We start from the raw sequence: 7,281 nt of genomic DNA, 5'->3' as shown, positions 1-7,281 counted from the left end.
TGCTGTTTGGGATTATTGTCCTGCTGCATCATGATGGTTTGGTCCAAGCTTCAGCTGTAAGACAGACGGCCTCACGACTGACTCTAGAATCAACTTCGAATTATAACATGTGGAGTCCCACAAGGTTCAGTGCTAGGACCAAAGCTTTTTCTTTTGTATATCAATGACATTTGTGAAGTGTCTAAAAAGTTACAGATCATCCTGTTTGCAGATGATACAAATTAATTTTGTTCTGGTAATGAATTTAAAAAAAATTATAGAATGTATGGCTTTTGAGATGTCTAAACTTAATGAGTGGTTTAAATACAACAAATTATCAATAAACTGAAATAAAACAAAATGCATGATTTTTGGTAACAGAAAAATAGATGATTCTATTATATGATATATGATAATCAAGTTGAACGAGTACATGAAGTTAAATTTTTAGTTTTGGATCATAAACTTAACTGTAAATCTCATATAAATACATAAAACTAAAACTATGCAAAAGTATTGGACTTCAAAATAAAGTAAAAAATGTTTTAGAACTATCAACACTCCAGACATTATATTATTCATTTGTTGTTCCATATCTGACTTACTGTGTAGAGGTATGGGGCAACACATATAAAACCAACACGAAACTGTTGTCTGTCAAACAAAAGAACGTTACAAGAATTTTATATAAAGTGGACACCAGAGAACACACAAATATATTGTTTACTCAATCAAATATCTTGAAACTAAGGGATCTGGTTAATTTAAAAATACTATTATGTTTAAAGCTAGAAAGCAATTATTGCCACTTAATTTACAAAAGTTACTTTCTTAAGCTCATGTGATAGAAATAACGGAAGGAAGTAGGATTTCAAAAGTAAAACTGTGCGTACTACTTTAAAACAAATGTGCATTTCGGTGCATGGAGTAAAATGATGGAACAGTTTGGTTGAGGAGTTTAAAAAAATGCTCTACTATAAAACAAATCAAAACACTTTATAAGAAAAGAATGATTAACTCTTGTACATTTTTGAGTTGTTGGGAAGAGTGATATGTTGTTTGCAACTTGTGTTGTTGATTGAATGTACTTTGTATACAGCCATGACATTTTTGTAATTATTGAGAAAGGTCTATACAAGATTTCTTCTTCCTGCTCCGTCTTTACTCATGTATAGTGTGTCGTCAGAGAATATGTTTGTAAACTGATGATCAATTTGTTGAATCGAGTGAACACATGGATTGATTGATTAATTTGGTCTTTAGATGAGTTCATGGGGTCCCACATCATGTGGCTACTAAACATGCCAACATGATCACCCATCCACCACCATGCTTAACAGCTGGTATGAGTTCATGCTCATATGCTGTTTGGCTTTTTACCAAACATAGCACTGTGCATTATGGGTAAACATTGCTTCTTTGCTATCATTTGTCTAAAGCAGTTGTTCCCAACCCTGCAGAACACCATCCTGCATGTTTCAGTCTTTTCCCTGCTCCAACACCCCTGATTCAGTGATTTATTTACTTCCTCGTGTTCTGCAGGAGCCTGTAAATCACCCGTTAATTAAAATCAAATGTGTCGGAGCAGAGAAACAACTAAAACATGCAGGATGGTGTTCCGCAAGGACCAGGGTTGGGAACTCCTGGTCTAAAGGACATTGGCCCAGAAATGTTCGTTCAGGTGCAACTTTGCAAACACAAGTTCATCTTAGCCTTTGAGAAAACAAGCTTTCTCCATCAACTCTTCCAAACAAAACATTCTTGTTCAGTCTTCCAGCCAACTGCTAAAAACATTTGTTTTTACAGAGGCGTTCAACCTTACTGATACTTATCAGTGATAAGTCAGTAAATTTGATCTCGACTGCCACTTTCCAACTTAAATGCAACAGAATCAACAAGGCTGGACTCAGTATTTTCACTCACAGCATTTAGATTTTGATTAAGAAATGACAAATGTGTAACATGTGGTGCATTTTTGTACACTTGGAGTTAAATTTAAATAGTTTCAGAACTTGAGGACCAGAGGATTTTTTATTGACTTTTATTGACTATAAATAAATCCATCCATCTATCCATCCATCCATCCATTTTCTTCCGCTTATCCGGGGTCGGGTCGTGGGGGTAGCAGCCTAAGTAGGGAGGCCCAGACTTCCCTCTCCCCAGCCACTTGGGCCAGCTCTTCCGGGGGAATCCCGAGGCGTTCCCAGGCCAGCCGAGAAACATAGTCCCTCCAGCGTGTCCTGGGTCTTCCCCTGGGCCTCCTTCCGGTGGGACGTGTCCGGAACACCTCACCAGGGAGGCGTCCAGAAGGCATCCTAAACAGATGCCCAAGCCACCTCAACTGGCTCCTCTCGACGTGGAGAAGCAGCGGCTCTACTCCGAGTCCCTCCCGAATGATCGAGCTTCTCACCCTGTCTCTAAGGGAGAGCCCAGACATCCTGCGGAGAAAACTAATTTCGGCCGCTTGTATCCGAGATCTCATTCTTTCGGTCACAACCCAAAGCTCGTGACCATAGATGAGGGTGGGAACGTAGATCGATCGGTAAATTGAGAGCTTCGCCTTTTGACTCAGCTCTCTCTTCACCACGACAGACCTGTACAGCGCCCGCTTCACTGCAGACGCTGCACCTATCCGCCTATCGATCTCACGCTCCATTTTTCCCTCATTCGTGAACAAGACCCCAAGATACTTAAACTCCTCCACTTGGGGTAGGACCTCCTCCCTGACCCGGAGAGGGCACTCTACCCTTTTCCGGCTCAAGACCATGGCCTCGGATTTGGAGGAACTGATCTTCATCCCGGCCGCATCGCATTCGGCTGCGAACCGCTCCAGCGAAAGCTGTAGATCACGATCTGATGAAGCCAATAAGACCACATCATCTGCAAAAAGCAGAGATGCAATCCTAAGGCCACCAAAACGGATCCCCTCAACACCTTGGCTACGCCTAGAAATTCTGTCCATAAAAGTTATGAACAGAATCGGTGACAAAGGGCAACCTTGACGAAGTCCAACTCTCACCGGGAACGAGCCCGACTTACTGCCGGCGATGCGGACCAGGCTCTGACACCGGTCATACAGGGACCTAACAGCCCGTATCAAACTCCCAGAGCACCCCCCCACAGGGCCCCCCGAGGGACGCGGTCGAACGCCTTCTCCAAGTCCACAAAGCACATGTAGACCGGTTGGGCAAACTCCCACACACCCTCCAGGACCCTGCTGAGAGTGTAGAGCTGGTCCAGTGTTCCACGGCCAGGACGAAAACCGCACTGTTCCTCCTATAAATAAATCCTTTAAGCTTTTTTTGGAAATCTTTTGATTGAGATGAAAAAACGAACAACTTGAGTGTTTTTCGTTCAGGTTATTGCACAGACTGCAGTGATGAAATGTACCTTAGATGTTACAATGCTACAGACAAAAATAGGGGTAACATTCAAAACCTTGTTTGACACAGAAAACAGAATTTCAGGTTCCAGATAATCCTTTACCACAATAAACACAAAACTAGTCAACTGTCGAAGGCGCTGAGGAACATTAGAGTGGAAAGCACTAAGTAATACTTAAAAAAGGAACATGAATCGTTTGTGAAATCTAAAGTTTTAGCAGGTGTAACGTTCAAATATTTACACATTAAAGATGTTATCTTTGCATACAAAACGTAAGTCATTAAATGACAATGGAAATGGTGGGTATGAAATCAAATGCATGTTTACACAATCGGATGAATCGAGTCTTTGGTTCCACGTGAGCGCCACAAAAAACTGAAAACATTTGAAACACTCGTGTTCAAAATGGCTTTTCCCCTCCATCTTCACTTCTCTTCCTCAGTAACAAAAGTTGCAGAACAAAAGCATTCAGCAAGAAAACTAAACACAAAAAGGTACATCTCTCTGCAAACAGACACGGAGGGGTCGTTTTGGGCATTTGGTAAAGCACAAACGAACTAATGGGAGTTAATTGGACACGTTAGTTAAAAAGAGGCACAGCATGTCAAGAGGTCAGTAAAACAAAAAGGCACAAAAACACAAAGAGGAGACGCTGAAAACGATTTATCCTCACAAAGTGACACAAAAGTGCACAGAGCTTTAGAGCATGCATTTCTCTAGCACTATTGCATGTACCACATGAGGTGCGAATGACAATAAAGAAACTTTGACCTATGACTTTGAATCAGCTGGTTGTGTCATGTTCAATCTTATTTTGAACAATCGTGATAGAGTGAGTCCACGAAAAACGAACCGCGAAGAAGGAGGGACAACTGTAGTCCTCGAGTACCTCATTGGTTATTGAGGTTATACTTCTGGTCACATGATGATACAGTGGGTGGAGTTATAGCAGGAAATTGAAACCTTGGGCAAGAGGTTTGGTACATATGATTACCTGAGGGCATTTACAAACACCTTCCCCAAAGAGGGGCATAGAAAAATGTTAGTCAGAGGCAGGAAGCTACTGGAAGACAGCAGGAAGTCTTTCAAAAATAAAATATAAAAATATAACTTGAAAATTATGAAAACAAATACATAATTAAGATGCTCCTGCATATAAACTGCAGGGTACAAAGTGTGAGAAAAAAGTAGCGGCTTATGGTATATATGTATATAAACTATAATAATACAAAATGTTGCTTTCTTATTTTACTATTTGTTAGTTTAAACAGATTTAATTACACACCCTAAACAGCGTACAAGTACAAACATTAAACAAGCAAGTACGAAAAAAGAGAATAAAAAAATCAGTAATTATATACATATATATTAACAAATTATTGAATATTTACAATCCACTGTACTAGTTTATCTTGTGATAACTGCTTCACTGACTGCACAACTCTCAACAAGTGGTTACTTACTTTTTAAAACCAGTTCAAGATTAAATCTGTTTTATTAATAAGTGTCAGGCAGAGGAATTGGATAGCTCAGTGCAACAGTTGCCTATTTTTTTCAGGCTTTTACCCTCAAAAATAAAAATCGCAGATGACTTAGATTTTTGCTGAGTCAATTATAGAAGCACTGAAAAGAAGCCATAACTGTTTTTATCCAGCCACGACAATAGCTTTTATTTTATCTCTTTATAATAGTTAAGGCTAAATATGTCATCGACAATCATTTTCAAAGGTAATTTAATTTCTGTTCTCAGGACCCTTCACTATTTAAATATGGATTATAGGTTTTATTTTTGTGGGTGAGGAACAGCTGGTTTATTGCATCACAAATTTACCAGCTTCTTCTCCCGTTACATAACGTGTCTAGTGATATTTACTTTGTTCATAATAAATATTACGTTGACTCAATTAATTAGCATTGCTCTTGTGGTCATTCTTTAGTTCAGTTCACATTCCTTTATCATCTTCTGCGTTAGATAAAAAGAAATCGCTGAAAATGTGCATTTGTTGACAGCATATTGTTATAAAATAGTTTGTAAATCATTTGATAGTGTAAAATGTTTTTAGCACAAACTACTAATATAGTGAAAAGACATTGATTTCACTTTGCAGCTATTATATATTTTTTCTGAAAATAATGAAAACCAACTGATTATAAACACATTAGCAAGATGCAATGTGTCAATGTTCAGCCTAATTTGTGTGTCTGATTCTTAAATTTTAGATCAGAAGATTCTACAAGTCTTCCATCACAAAAGAAGACACTTATTCCAAACAGGCATGTATGAGTTTGGATTTTATTTTAGTACAAACTGTGAACATTGTGAACCAATACTCACACCCTTGTTTTGTGACATTTCCAATTATCTCAGCTGAAGTGCAAGAGAGGCAATAAATTAAATGGTAACGTTGTGTATGTTTTTGTAAGTTCTTGTACATTTTTGTTTTTATAGAGGTTCTGCTAAACAGGCTAATGGTGACGGTAGTTCTGCCCAAAAGGATGCTCCAAGCAAAGAATCAGGAGTGGATGCAGTTTGTGATCTAAAGTTAGTACTTAAAAGCATCTCTAATACTATTATTTTGGTACCACTTTACAATAAGGTTCCCCTCATAGATGACTAATAAATAGTTTATAAATATGTAATTAATTAATCTATAAACACTTTATAAATCATTAATAACTGCTTATTATGCATTAATTAAGGGTGACAGAGACAAAACTGACCAGTTTCTTGCCAAATCTGTTCACCTATATATTTCATCTAGAGTTGTTATATTAAACATTTCAGACTAAGTTATTACCTTGTAAGCACAATAAGCATTTGTAAACCTATTTCATTACAGCATATAATATTGTACTTTTTTCCTGCATTATAAGTATCTACAACCAATATTATATCCTAAAAAAATAGGTTTACAAATGCTTTTTGTGTTTACAGGGTAGTAACTTAGTCTAAAATGTTTAATAGAACAACTCTAGATGAAATATATAGGTGAACAGATTTGGCAAGAAACTGGTCAGTTTTGTCTCTGTCACTCTTAATTAATGCATAATAAGCAGTTATTAATGATTTATAAAGTGTTTAAAGAGTAATTAATTACATATCTATAAACTATTTATTAGCGATCTATAAGGCGAGACATACTGTAAAGTGGTACCATTATTTCTTGCACATTTTTTGCATAATTCATAATGAATAACATCCTTTTACAGGCGCCAATCCCCCACAGAACAACTGATTCAAAACTGTGAAACACAAGCAGACAAATTTATTGACGAGAACAAAAAGATAGAAGCCAGTCCACCAATAGACAAGTCTAATGTGGAAAACAAGAAGAAAGCCGATGAGGTCGCTGCAGAGAATAAAGAACAAATCCAGCCAACCACTGTAAGAAAGCAGAATCTTGAAGCAGCAGCTCCTGTGAAACCAGCAGAGATAAAACCTGCCCAGAAAGTTGCTGCAGAAAACCAGGAAGAACATTTTGTCAAAGTTCCTACAGATAATAAAGAAAAATTCCAGCCAGCTACTGTAGAAAAGCAAAATTTTGAAGCAGCAGCTCCAGTGAAGCCAGCAGAAACAGCATCTGCCACAAAAACTGCTGAAGACCAAGAAGAACATGCTGCTGAAATCCCTGTGAATAATGAAGAAAAAGTCCTGCCAATAGGAAAAGAGAAGCCTGAAACAGCAGCTTCTGTGAAGCCAGCAGAGATAAAACCTGCCCAACAAACTGCGGCAGAAGACCAGGGAGAACATGTTGCCAAAGTTCCTGCAGATAAAGAAGAACAAATTCAAGCAACCACTGTAGTAAAGCAAAGTCTTGAAGCAGCAGCTCCTGTGAAGCCAGCAGAGACAGCACCTGCACAAAAAGATGCAGCAGAACACAAGGAAGAAGATGCTGCAGAACACAAGGAAGAAGATGC

This window comes from Nematolebias whitei, chromosome 14 (assembly GCF_014905685.2).
Source record: "Nematolebias whitei isolate Nwh7 chromosome 14, NemWhi1, whole genome shotgun sequence".
NCBI lineage: Eukaryota > Metazoa > Chordata > Actinopteri > Cyprinodontiformes > Rivulidae > Nematolebias > Nematolebias whitei.
The sequence above is the reverse complement of the archived record's forward strand: the minus strand, read 5'-3'. Positions refer to the sequence as shown.